The sequence below is a fragment of the Lolium perenne genome, chromosome 1 (assembly GCF_019359855.2).
Source record: "Lolium perenne isolate Kyuss_39 chromosome 1, Kyuss_2.0, whole genome shotgun sequence".
Lineage (NCBI taxonomy): Eukaryota > Viridiplantae > Streptophyta > Magnoliopsida > Poales > Poaceae > Lolium > Lolium perenne.
In genome coordinates this window covers 117,712,767-117,727,674 of record NC_067244.2, presented here as the reverse complement: position 1 = coordinate 117,727,674, position 14,908 = coordinate 117,712,767, and positions in this window count along the sequence as shown.

Genomic DNA, 14,908 nt, shown 5'->3' with positions numbered 1-14,908 from the left:
CACAAAAGAGCTATGAAATGTATTTTAAATGTGCGGAGAGGAAATAAACTTAAAGATCGTGGGATGATAGTCACTTAGAGGAAGTAAGCATAATGAGATAATTTTCACAAAATGGCTATGAAATGCAAGTATCGTGAATTATAAATGTCTTGATCAATATATCTCGGTATAAATTTGTTGGACCTTCAACTATTTATGTATAAAGAATGGGATATTAAAGTAGATATTAAAGTTCCCAAAAAATAAGTTGTCTCATTTACTAAAAATCCTCCAAAATCAAGACGATATAAAATATAAAATTTTGTGGAAAACCAAAATTGGGATTCACCTACATAATTTTTTTTGTTTGTTCATTTTTCCTCAAGTTCTGAAATTTTAAGGTTTACACAGTGGAGGGACAACTAAAACATTTTGCTTATAGTTACTCATACAAATTTCTACTTCACTTAGGAACAAGCAACAAATTTAAAAATATGATTCCATGCTAATCGAGACTATACTCCTTATCTACGTTTGGTTGGTGTTGTCATTGAATTGTAAATTAAAGTTGCGTCTTCATTTGCCTTTTTTCAGCAACAATTGAAAGTTTTACCTGCATCATGTTTACATGTGTGACGAGAAAACAAATTCGAGGAACCGTGGCAACGCACGGGCATTCAACTAGTTAGCCTAATTTATTAGTTTTCACTAACCCTAGATTATTTCCCCCGATAAAACTCAATTCTATTCCATTCATAATTATCTCGTATCCTGTGTGTAGTTGGCCAAAAGCCGAAAGAAATCACAACTTTTTTAGCTTAAGCACAAAATTCTCTTTGACGGCACCTAATTAATTCCCTTTCGAAAAAATGGTGCATCTACGCTCGATCCTTCGCACTAGCTTAGCCTGTCATTTCTATTTTTTGAACTGCTACAGAAAACGCTACCACTGATCGGTCACACTAGCTTGTCATAGTTTTTTTTTTAGCTTAAGGCCATCTACAGCGGCGCGACGTAAACAGCGATCGTTTTCGTACGCCGTGATCGGAAATGCGTCTGACACCACCTCCAGTGGGGCGACGCAAAGTGACCAGGCCGTCTGCGGAGACGCAAACCTAGCCCAAATATGCGCCTCGGATGCGTCTCTGCGTCCGCTGCGCGGACGCGCAAAGTGTCCGCTCGCGTCTGGCGGACGGTTAGTCGGACCCGTCTGGCAGCGACTCTGCGTCGATGCGTTTTCTCAAATGCGCCAGCGACTGCGCCGCTGCATCGCTTCGGCAGCCTGCGTTACGTTAATGGTGATGCCTCGGCTGCCGAGCGGCCGTAGCCCACCTCCGCCAACCACGTTAATGGAGACGCCACGCGTCTCGCGGCCACCGCATGCCTCCGGCCTATATAAAGGGGGCGCGCGTTCTTCTTCCTCATCCACTCCTCCAAAGAAACCCTAGCCGCCACAAAGCTCGACCGTAGCGCCGCCTAGGTATTCCTGCGACGCAGCTAGGCCCGCGAGGAAGTCCATGGCCGGTCCTGGTGGCCGGCGAGGCGGTCGAGGCCGCGGCCTTGGGCGCCCCCGTGGCTGGGGCAGGGGCCGCCGTGGTGGAGCAGCTACGGCCCCACGCTCGCCGTCGCCTGATACGTCCAAAACGTATCTACTTTCCCGAACACTTTTGCTATTGGTTTGCCTCTAATTTGTGTATTTTGGATACAACTAACACGGATTAACGCTGTTTTCAGCAGAATTGCTCTGGTGTCTCGTTTTTGTGCAGAAATCCAACTTTCAGGAAAATCCCCGGAATTTATGTCGAAGGTCTTATTTTTCCAGAAGAATTACAGAGCTAGAAGGGCAAGCCAGGTGGAGGCCCGAGGCCCCCACACACTAGGCCGGCGCGGTCCAGGAGGGGGGCGCGCCGCCCTACTGTGTGGCTACCTCGGCTGTCCTCTGACGCCTCCCTCTGGATTACTTAAGGGGTTTCGACCTAAAAACGCGAGAGAGAAGTTGAAGTCGCCAGAAACCATCCAGTACGCCATCACCGTCGCGAAACTCCGTCTCGGGACCAGAAACTCCGTTCTGGCACTCCGCCAGGACGGGAAATTGGAGGAGATCATCGCCATCATCACCACCGACGCCTCTCCATCGACCAACAATGTTTCCCCCATCCATGTGTGAGTAATTCCCCCGCTGTAGGCTGAAGGGGATGGTAGGGATTGGATGAGATTGGTCATGTAATAGCATAAGATTTTTAGGGCATAGTGCCTAGTGTCCGTAATTGGTACTTTGATGATATTGTTGCAACTTGTTATGCTTAATGCTTGTCACTAGGGCCAGAGTGCCATGATCTCAGATCTGAACATGTTATTGCTTCATGATGATATGCATTGTTTTATGATCTTACCTGCAAGTTGTATACACATGTCGCTGTCCGGAACCCGAGGCCCCAAAGTGACAGAAATTGGGACAACCGGAGGGGAAGGCAGTGATGTGAGGATTACATATGTTCACAGAGTGTTAATGCTTTGCTCCGGTACTTTATTAAAAGGAGTACCTTAATATCCAGTAGATTCCCTAGAGGCCCGGCTGCCACCGGCTGGTAGGACAAAAGATGTTGTGCAAGTTTCTCATTGCAAGCACGTACGACTATATACGGAACACATGCCTATGAATTGTTTAGTACTTGGACATCATTTTATTATTATCTGCAAATGCCCTGCTTTGATTGTTACATGAGTTTCTCTCATCCATGCAACGCCCATTCATCCATCCCTGTGCCTACAGTATTTTAATACTGCTGTTTACTATAATCACTACTGCTGTCTTTGTTACACTGCTGCTGATATTTCACTACTGCTACTGCTATAAAACTGTTACTACTGATAAACTTTTGCGAGCAAGTCTGTTTCCAGGTGCAGCTGAATTCACAACTCCGCTGTTAAGGCTTTCAAGTATTCTTTGTCTCCCCTTGTGTCGAATCAATAAATTGGGTTTTACTTCCCGCGAAGACTGTTGCGATCCCCTATACTTGTGGGTCATCAAGACTATTTTTTGGCGCCGTTGCCGGGGAGCATAGCTTTATTTGGAAGTTCACTTGGATTGATATTGTTCGCTGCAAATTCTCCATCATGGGTAAATCTCGCGATCCTAAAGTCGCCATATTACCATCCACTACAAGAAAAGGTACAACTCTGAGTACCTCTGCTACTCTTGATTCACCATCTGTGATAAGTCAACTTGTTTCACCACCACAAGCTTCACCTGCTGGTACTTCTGCTGAATTTGAAAATTCCTATAATATTGATAATGTTTCTGCTGTGCTTGATGACAGTGGTTCATTGGGATCTTTTCTAGATGCTACAATTGCTAGGTCTAGACAAATTGAAAATGCTGAAACTCCTAATGAAAATACTGCTACACCTGTTAATTCACCTGAGCTTGAATACTCTAGTGATGATCCTGATGACGATTATGTGGAGCTTGATGATGATTTTATTGATAAATTCAATGCTATTACTGATGCAAGAAAAATTAAAAAGTTTCTCGCACAACATACTGTTAGATATAAGCTGTCTCCTGATCCTAAATTTGCCACATCTCCTATAAACATTAAGGATAAAGATTATGATTTTTTCTCTTGATCTATCTCATATAGCTATTGTTGAGAAAACACCCTTTTGTGGTACTGAAAAATAAAGTGATGTAGAACATATGAATGAACTTTCTTCTATGAGTAGCTTGTTTTCTGATGATGTCAAGATGCGCACTTATTTTGTTGCTAAAATTTTTACTTTCTCATTAAAGGATGATGCTAAAACTTGGTATAATAGTTTGCCTCCTGGTTCTATTAATAGTCCAGGTGATTTGCTTGATGTTTTCTTTCGGAAATACTTTCCTGCTAGTGCTCAATATGCTGCTTTACAGAAAATTTATAGCTTCGACCAGGAAGATGGAGAGAAATTGCCTGAAGCATGGGCAAGATTTTGCTCTCTTATCAGAGCTCGACCTGGACATGATTTGGAAAAGCATGATTTACTTGATATATTTTATAGTGGACTAACCGTTGAGTCTAGAGCATATTTGGATAGTTGTGCTGGTTGTGTTTTCAGGAAAAGAACTCCAGACGAAGCTGAAGAATTATTGGCTAAAATAGGCCGGAATCATGATGATTGGACTACACCTGAACCAACTCAAATGCCGATATTGAAGAAGAGGGGTTTAATTAAATTAAATGATGAAGATATGAGGGAAGCCAAGAAATCTCTTAAGGAGAAAGGTATTAAATCCGAAGATGTGAAGAATTTACCCCCCATAGAAGATTTATGTAAGATAATTCCCCCTTCATCCATGATTGAGGTAAACTCTCTTCAACGCTTTACTAGGGAAGATATTCCGTATTCAAAACCTCCTGCTCAATGCTTAGATGAGTTTGATAATTATATTGTTAAGCAAGCAAATTTTAATATGAGAGTAGAAAATCATTTAATGGAAAATTCTCAAGCTATTAGCAATTTGCATGATATTGTGGAGAGAACCTCCAATGATGTCAAGATGCTTGTTAAACATTTTCATATGGTTCAAACTCAAATTGATCAACTCACTAAAGTGCAAAATGACTTGTTAAAAAATAATTCTAAAGAGAAACATGCTTATGAAGTAACAACTAGAGGCGGTGTTTCTACCCAGGATCCTCTATATCCTGAGGGGCATCCCAAGAGAGTTAAACAAGATTCTCAACGAATTGAACCTAGTGCTCCTTCAAAGAAAAAGAAGAAGAAACATAAAAATGTTGTAGAATCCTCTGAACCTGTTAATGATCCTAATAATATTTCTATTTCTGATGCTGAAACTGAAAGTGGTAATGAACATGATAAAGATAATGATAGGAATGATGCTTCTGATAAAGAAGATGTTGAAGATGAACCTGAAAAGCATGCTAAAAATAAAAAGTATACTAGAGAAGATTTTATTGCTAAGAAACATGGTAATGAAAGAGAACCGTGGGTTCAAAAACAAATGCCTTTTCCTGCTAAGAAACTTAAATCAAAGGAAGAAGAACATTATAATAAATTTTGCGGTTGGATGAAACCTTTATTCTTGCAAATCCCTTTGACTGATGCTATTAAATTGCCTCCTTATTCAAAGTATATGAAAGATATTGTCTCTAACAAATGGAAAATTCCTAATGAGGAGATTTCCACTATGCTTGCTAATTACTCTTTCAATGGCAAAGTTCCAAAGAAGTTGGGCGACCCAGGTATACCTACTATTCCTTGTTCTATTAAGAATAATTATGTTAGAACTGCTCTATGTGATTTGGGAGCCGGTGTTAGTGTTATGCCTTTTTCTCTTTACAAGAGACTTTATTTAGATAAGTTGATACCTACTGATATATCTTTGCAAATGGCTGATAAATCTACTACTATTCATGTTGGTATATGTGAGGATGTTCCTGTTCAAGTTACTAATAACTGCTTGATATTAACTGATTTTGTTGTGTTGGAAATGCCTGCAGATGATAATATGTCTATTATTCTTGGGAGACCTTTTCTTAACACCGCAGGGGCTGTTATTGATTGCAATAAAGGAAAAGTTACTTTCAATGTTGATGACAAGGAGCATACCGTTTATTTCCCCAAGAAGATTGATAAAGTATGTGGAGTTAATACAATTTCTAATGTGAGAACTATCAAAATTGGAGCTACTGATTGTCCTATATATGAGCCTAAAGAAGGATATCAAAATATTATGATTGGATCCATATCAATACAATTCAAGGTAACATGATTGATTTGTGGTTTATTTCTTCTTATGCTATGTCAAATTTATTTGGTAGCAAGACTTGATCAACCTTGTTAACAAATACTTTTTATATGCATAGAGGAGGTAAACAACATTTCTTTCTTCCTCCACTTGTTCTACTTGTTGTAGCATTTTTGTTTTGCAAAGTTCTTTAGTCAATTAGAGTTTTCAAAATCTTTTTCTGCCCAGTAATAATAAATTTAATACCCAGAAATGTGCATTTTTCAAAGTTTTCAAAAATTCACAAAAATTATACCGTTGGTCTTATTTTTCGAAGAGGCACCTGGGAGCACCTGGGGATGACCAGTGGGGCACCCCAGGGTGGCACCCCACAGGCCGGCGCGGCCAGCAAGGAGGGCGTGCCACCCTGGCGTGTGGGCCCCTCCTTGCCCCACTACTTCATCTCTTCCTCCCATTCTCTTCTCTCTCCCGAAAAAGCCAGCTCCAGTTTTCTCTCACTCGCGTTTCTGCTCAAGAGCTTAAGATTTCTCGATCTCTTTGCTCAGCCCAGATTTCCGTCTGAAATTTGGCACATTTGCTCTCCGGTATGTGACTCCTCCGATTATCCAAGTAGAATTTTGTTTGGTTGAGTATATCTTGAATATTTTGCTACTGTAGGTAACATGTTTAGTGAGCTTGCATGCTTGTTCTAAGTTGTAGAAACTAGTTTTGATGCATGATTAGTATTCTAGCAAGTTCCTATAGTAGTTTCCCTCAATTATATGTCACCAAATCAAATTTTATAATGTTTGTTGAAAATTTCAGAAAATGGAGTGGAATAGGCATCAACTAAACCAACAAGAATTGGAGGTGCAACAAGTCATGAGAGTTAACCGCGAAGAGGGAGTATACCCCTCTTACTACCCGTGCACATATTTCATGAGAAGTGCAGGAATCTTGCGAGATGTTCAGAATCTAATTTCTCGTGCAGGGTTGGATGATTTTGTTGTTGGTGAACCATGCCAATATGCAAAATTGACTATGTCTGTAGTGCAGGATTTTGAATTCAATTGGTCGCAATCTAACCCCATGGTTCGGTACAAAATTTATAATAAAACTGTCAACTTGCCATTCGATGATTTTTGTGCAGCAATTAGAGTGCCGCAATGGGGATCATGCGAGAAGATAAGGGGATCGCCGCAAGAGCTCTTGAACCTCTTCAAGATGATTTGTCATGGAAGAAGCTTCTCAGAGGATGGTGGTAAAATCAGTAGCATTCAACTCCCAGTTATTCGCTACTTTGCTTATTTCATTACTAAGTGCGTTCTTGCTAGAAAGAATGTAAGTAAATTATCTATCCAGGATTTAGCTTTTCTAGCTGCTGCACTGCAAGGTAATAAGACCTATAATTTGGGTGCTTTGATAGCCTATAGACTTGCTACTAACCGTGAGAAGGGCGGAATTTGTGGAGGTCTCATCGCCTCTCGTTTATTAGCTATGCATGGTGTAGAACCTCACCATCTTGATATTCAGCTTCCCATAGAGAAACTTGACATAGTATCCATGATTAAACATGAATTTGTTTCTGATTCATCTAATTTGGGTAACCTGTCTTACAAGATAACATTTTACAAGAAAACTTGGAGAACAACTAGGAAAACTGAAAAACTTGTAGGATTGCCTGCACCTGTTCTATTTAACCTTGATTCCAGGGAGGATTGATCAGTCACGGAAGGTGCACTGAATGCATACATAGAGGGAGGAGGCCATCATGCAAGAGACGACACGGAGGAGGCCGAGGAACACCTCGACTCGTCATACGATGCAGCAAGCTCTTCGCATCAACATTTTGGGCATGTGGAGCCTTCACCCTTTTCTTCTGCACCGGGACCTTATTATGACTACGCCATGTATGATCCACCGGAGTGGAATAGCGACCCTCGCTGGGGTTGATCTCCACTTAGGCCAAAAGCCTAAGCTTGGGGGGAGGTATACCGGCATCACTCATTCTTTGCATATTATGATTGCTGGATACTTGTATATACTTGTTTAGCTTCTTGAAGTGGTTTTCTAATAAGAGGGAGATGATATTTGGGGAAGTGCTGATTGAAAACAGATTCTGGACTGATACCAAAAGAATTATCAAAAACAGCCAGAACGTTATTTTGTGAAGCCAATTTTTGTGCATGTTCCCCAGGTTGTTATCTAACTTTCATTAGTTGAACACTTTTCGAGCTGGGCAGCGGAAGAATTTCTTAAAAATCGATTACTGTACTGCTGTCAAGTTTGACGAATTCCTGCTGCTTTGTGTTTATGTGACTCTTCTAGTTTTCATTTTCTTGTTTTTTTTTGTTTCTTTCCTAAAACACAAAAATACCAAAAATATTTCTGTTGTTTCTCTTCACCATTTGCTTATTTTGGTTTCTTGCATTTATTTTGCTTTATTTGCTATCGTTGGTTTGCTATAAGAAAGTCCAAAAAGATTTTGCTTTGTTTGCTTGTTTCCTTTTGTTCTTGTTTCCAATTCGAAAACACCAAAAATATTTGCTGTTCTTCTTTGGTTTTGTAAAGTTCATTATGAGTTCAATGGTCTTCGGTGGCTGGAGCGTGGTTTTCATTTCATATTATTCAAGCTACACAAGTGAAAGGCAATAATGACGATCTACGACAATTCGACTGTGGTGAGAGGCTGGTATGAACTCTATTTGTTTTCATTTTTGTACATATACTCATCCATGTGAGCATGCTTAGTTGGTTCATGTGAGGTATATGTCATTTAAGAAAGTCTAGTAGTTCATGATCTCTCATGTTTGCTTGCATTGTTTTATTCATAAATAGGTATGACATTGTGGTATCCTCCTCTGAATAATTCATTTGAATCGACTTGGCACATGCTCACGCATGCATATGACTGAACAAAAGTCAATTAAGCCTTGATGATTTACTTTGCCTCAAAGTTCTTGTATGACTTTTATGCCTCCGTTAATTTATTTTGCCGCAAGCATGATTATGACAGTGACTGCTCTCTTGATTGTTGCTCCCCAGTCTATTGCTAGCCTTCACCGGGAATGCTGCTCGTGCTTCCAAACCCCTGAAAACCAAGTTGTTCCAAAGTGTCCACCATAAATACCTATGCATGGCATTTCAAACCATTCCAAGTAAATTCTCATGCGCCACCTTTAAACCTTCAAAATGCTTCTCAATTTGTGTTAATGTTTTATAGCTCATGAGGAAGTATGTGGTGTTTATCTTTCAACCTTGTCATTTACTTTTGATAGACTTTCATAATAAGAGCTGACAAAGGGGTGCCCAGCCCCAATTAATAACTTCATTAATAATTCTCTTCACATGTTTTGCTCTGATTCATCAGTAAGTGATGGCGTGTAACTCACACGTTCGTTGGGAACCCCAAGAGGAAGGTATGATGCGCACAGCAGCAAGTTTTCCCTCAGAAAGAAACCAAGGTTTATCGAACCAGGAGGAGCCAAGAAGCACGTTGAAGGTTGATGGCGGCGGGATGTAGTGCGGCGCAACACCAGAGATTCCAGCGCCAACGTGGAACCTGCACAACACAACCAAAGTACTTTGCCCCAACGAAACAGTGAGGTTGTCAATCTCACCGGCTTGCTGTAACAAAGGATTAATCGTATTGTGTGGAAGATGATTGTTTGCAGAAAACAGTAGAACAGTATTGCAGTAGATTGTATTTCAGTATAGAGAATTGGACCGGGGTTCACAGTTCACTAGAGGTGTCTCTCCCATAAGATAAACAGCATGTTGGGTGAACAAATTACAGTTGGGCAATTGACAAATAAAGAGGGCATGACCATGCACATACATATTATGATGAGTATAGTGAGATTTAATTGGGCATTACGACAAAGTACATAGACCGCTATCCAGCATGCATCTATGCCTAAAAAGTCCACCTTCAGGTTATCATCCGAACCCCATCCAGTATTAAGTTGCTAACAACAGACAATTGCATTAAGTATTGCGCGTAATGTAATTAGTGACTACATCCTTGAACATAGCACCAATGTTTTATCCCTAGTGGCAACAGCACATCCATAACCTTAGAGGTTCTTGTCACCCCTCCAGATTCACGGAGACATGAACCCACTATCGAGCATAAATACTCCCTCTTGGAGTTACTAGCATCAACTTGGCCAGAGCATCTACTAATAACGGAGAGCATGCAAGATCATAAACAACACATAGACATAACTTTGATAATCAACATAACAAGTATTCTCTATTCATCGGATCCCAACAAACGCAACATATAGAATTACAGATAGATGATCTTGATCATGTTAGGCAGCTCACAAGATCCGACAATGAAGCACAATGGGGAGAAGACAACCATCTAGCTACTGCTATGGACCCATAGTCCAGGGGTAGACTACTCACACATCACTCCGGAGGCGACCATGGCGGCGTAGAGTCCTCCGGGAGATGATTCCCCTCTCCGGCGGCGGCGGCGTCTCTGGAAGGTTTTCCGTATCGTGGCTCTCGGTACTGGGGGTTTCGCGACGGAGGCTTTAAGTAGGCGGAAGGGTAGGTCAGGAGGCGGCACGAGGGGCCCACACCACAGGGCCGCGCGGCCAAGGGGGGGGGCGCCGCCCTAGGGTGTGGCCACCTCGTGGCCCCACTTTGTCTCCTCTTCGGACTTCTGGAAGCTTCGTGGCAAAATAGGACCCTGGGCGTTGATTTCGTCCAATTCCGAGAATATTTCCTTACTAGGATTTCTGAAACCAAAAACAGCAGAAAACAAAGAATCGGCACTTCGGCATCTTGTTAATAGGTTAGTTCCAGAAAATGCACGAATATGACATAAAGTGTGCATAAAACATGTAGATAACATCAATAATGTGGCATGGAACATAAGAAATTATCGATACGTTGGAGACGTATCAGTAAGCAACTTAATTTTGCAAATAGACACTCCTCCATGGTATGAGATTGATGGAAGGCACCCGAGGATTCGGTTAGCCATGGCTTGTGTAAGCAAAGGTTGGGGGGAGTGTCACTCATAATAAAAACTAAAGTACATGTGTAAACAAAAGAGAAGAGGGATGATCTACCTTGCTGGTAGAAATAATGTCCTTCATGGGAGCCGCTCTTGAAAGTCTGGTTGGCGAGGTAGTTGGTGTACCCATTACCATTCGTTGACAACAACAAACACCTCTCAAGATAATTTTACTCCTGTTTTAAAAATGAAAAGCTCTAGCGCATGTTAATCCCTGCTTCCCTCTGCGAAGGGTCAATCTTTTACTTTCATGTTGTGTCACCATCCTTTCTTTGAGCACTTTCTTGAGAACACAACTGTCATTCTTAGTATAATATGCTTGTCCCAAAATGTGATTGACTATGGTATAACACAATCTCTATTTCTAGTCTTTCCATGAACTTTAGAGATGCATGAGCATTTATGTTTTGCTATTCAAATACGGGCAAGCGAGATACCACTTTATCATACCCTTTTATGAACATTGCAATCCTGCTGATAGACATGATTCATGATGCTTATTATTAATTTGTTGGTACCTTTCCATGATTGACATAGCTATTAGATGATCTTATTTGCATGTATCTTATTATGAATTGCATAAGTACTTGTCCATATCATGAGAATATTTACATCATATGAACAAATGTGTTCATGGAAGTTCTTTTATCGCACTCAGTTGTTAACAGAATTGCTTGAGGACAAGCAATAAGCTAAGCTTGGGGGACTTGATACGTCCAAAATGTATCTACTTTCCCGAACACTTTTGCTATTGTTTTGCCTCTAATTTGTGTATTTTGGACACAACTAACACGGATTAACGCTGTTTTCAGTAGAATTGCTCTGGTGTCTCGTTTTTGTGCAGAAATCCAACTTTCAGGAAAATCCCCGGAATTTATGTCGAAGGTCTTATTTTTCCAGAAGAATTACGGAGCCAGAAGGGCAAGCCAGGTGGAGGCCCGAGGCCCCCACACACTAGGCCGGCGCGGCCCAGGAGGGGCGCGCGCCGCCCTAATGTGTGGCCACCTCGGCTGGCCTCTGACGCCTCCCTCTGGATTACTTAAGGGGTTTCGACCTAAAAACGCGAGAGAGAAGTCGAAGTCGCCAGAAACCATCCAGTACGCCGCCACCGTCGCGAAACTCCGTCTCGGGACCAGAAACTCCGTTCTGGCACTCCGCCGGGACGGGGAATTGGAGGAGATCATCGCCATCATCACCACCGACGCCTCTCCATCGACCAGCAATGTTTCCCCCATCCATGTGTAAGTAATTCCCCCGCTGTAGGCTGAAGGGGATGGTAGGGATTGGATGAGATTGGTCATGTAATAGCATAAGCTTGTTAGGGCATAGTGCCTAGTGTCCGTAATTGGTACTTTGATGATATTATTACAACTTGTTATGCTTAATGCTTCTCACTAGGGCCCGAGTGCCATGATCTCAGATCTGAACATGTTATTGTTTCATGATGATATGCATTGTTTTATGATCTTACCTGCAAGTTGTATACACATGTCGCTGTCCGGAACCCGAGGCCCCAAAGTGACAGAAATTGGGACAACCGGAGGGGAAGGCAGTGATGTGAGGATCATATGTGTTCACGGAGTGTTAATGCTTTGCTCCGGTACTTTATTAAAAGGAGTACCTTAATATCCAGTAGATTCCCTAGAGGCCTGGCTGCCACCGGCTGGTAGGACAAAAGATGTTGTGCAAGTTTCTCATTGCGAGCACGTACGACTATATACGGAACACATGCCTATGGATTGTTTAGTACTTGAACACCGTTTTATTATTATCTGCAAATGCCCTGCTTTGATTGTTACATGAGTTTCTCTCATCCATGCAACGCCCGTTCATCCATCCCTGTGCCTACAGTATTTTAATCCTTTTGTTTACTATAATCACTACTGCTATCTTTGTACACTGCTGCTGATATTTCACTACTGCTACTGCTATAAAACTGTTACTACTGATAAACTCTTGCGAGCAAGTCTGTTTCCAGGTGCAGCTGAATTGACAACTCCGCTGTTAAGGCTTTCAAGTATTCTTTGGCTCTCCTTGTGTCGAATCAATAAATTAGGTTTTACTTCCCGCGAAGACTGTTGCGATCCCCTATACTTGTGGGTCATCATCGCCTGCGCCCTCCTCGTCCTCGCAGGAGGAGCGCTGCTTCGAGTTCCTCCTCCGCATCGACGACGACCCACTTGGCATCAAGCGGCTCCCGAACAAGTTCGCCGAGTTCGTCGATAGCGTCGAGCCGGCGCATTTGCAGCTACGGAAGGCCAGCTGCAACTTCTGTCGCTGGACCGTGGAGGTCTTGTTCGACGGGCAGGGCAAGATGTACCTGCACATGGGGTGGGACAAGTTTGCCCGCGACCTCGAGCTCGAGCGCGGCTGCCAGCTCACCTTCCTATACGAGGGTGACGGCGAGATGATTGTCAAGGTGTTCGACGACACGGCGTGCCGCAGGCACTACCACACCGACGAATCCGGCTCGGATACCGATAGCTAGAACTTAGAGTGTTCTTTCTTTGCAGCGAATCTGGCTACGGGCCAGACGAAGCCAGTAGTGGAGGTTTCTGGATGTTCGTCGTCGGTAGAACCAACAAGGGCACCATCTCCCGCTGGATTTTCCAGTTTGGGTGACTGAGTATGCTCTCGAATGTTCTTTCTTGGCAGCGAACATACAGTAATCAACACAACTGGTTTCCTCGTTTTGCAATGTTTTATTTGTGTCCACCATGGTTCAAACTATGTATTAGTTTGTGTAAACCATCTTCCCAATTTTATCGCAAAAAAAAAACCATCTTCCCAATTATGTATTAGTTTGTGTAAAACCATGTTTTAATATATAATATTTGAAACTATCTTTAAATGGAGTAGAGGAAAAAAAATAAGAAAAAAATATGTCGCCCCGTTTGAGCAGCCCCAGATGCAAACGGACGCGCAGACAAAAACGGTTATTTTAACGTCCACGGCGGGACATAAACAGACACTCGTAGATATTAAAATGCGTCACGCCCGCTGGAGATGCCCTAAGCACGTCGAGTAAGCAAAACACCTCTCGCAACTTTGCGGCAATTACTCATGTCCAGTACAGTGTACTCGATGATTCAACATTCTCTTTGACAGCACCTACTGTAGTTAATTCCCTTTCCAAAAAAGATAGCACCTAGTTAATGCCGTGCCTGCCAAATTAGTACTAGTAAGTGTCAATAATTAACTAGCTACTCCGTACTACAGTATAGCTTTGCTTGCATACGCACTCAACAAGCGACACGGACGCTTCAGTAGAAATGCTCCCATATTATACCGCAAGTTTGCAACAGGGAAACAACGATGGTTTTGTTTTTTTAATAAAAGTTTCTTAAATAGCGGAAATTCAATTAGGCTCCCGGGTGCCTATGCTTCCTCTATAAAAAAATCATATTTTGAAATATTGAAAAAATTTAACAATTTTTTTTACATGTACATCTTCATAATATATGTTCGTTCGTTAAGTTTCACGAAAAATCAATATTTTTTGTGGTCTATGTAAAAAAGAGAAAACTTATCTTGTGAAAAGTATTATTTTTAGCACTGATTTTATTTTTACACACGTCACATGACAAGTCGATTTTTTATGAAACAACTTTGTGAGCATGTAGCACGAGAAGATGTACATGCGAATTTTTTGTTACATTTTTTTTAAAATTCAAAATATGTGTAAGATGCATTTCAAAATAGAGGGTGCAGATGCTCCCATGTTCCAAAACACCACTCCCCTTAAATAGAAGTTTTAATCTGTTGATTGAAATAGAAGTTTTTTAAAACAAGTAATGGTTCGAAAATACATCAAGGTTTCTATTCTTCCGGCACAAGATTACTCGTACGATTAGCGCCCGCAATCACCCAAAGTTTTGCCTCACGCTTGATCTGGCAAGGAGAACTGAGGGGGCATGTTTATTTCGAAAAACACATGAATTAGGCTTATTCCAAATTTCCCAGAGACGAGAAGAGTGATGGAGGCCAAGTAATTTTGCCTTGTCAAAATGGTCCACCATTCATGGATGAAGAGCGTCGTCCAAGCGGAAGGGTCAACAAAATGAAGCCCAAACAATTCTTTGATAATTCCCCAGAGCTACTAGGGGTAAGGTTGCCCGATCTTTCGATGAGAAGTATCTATCAATTTATCGTGGAGGTCGATGTGA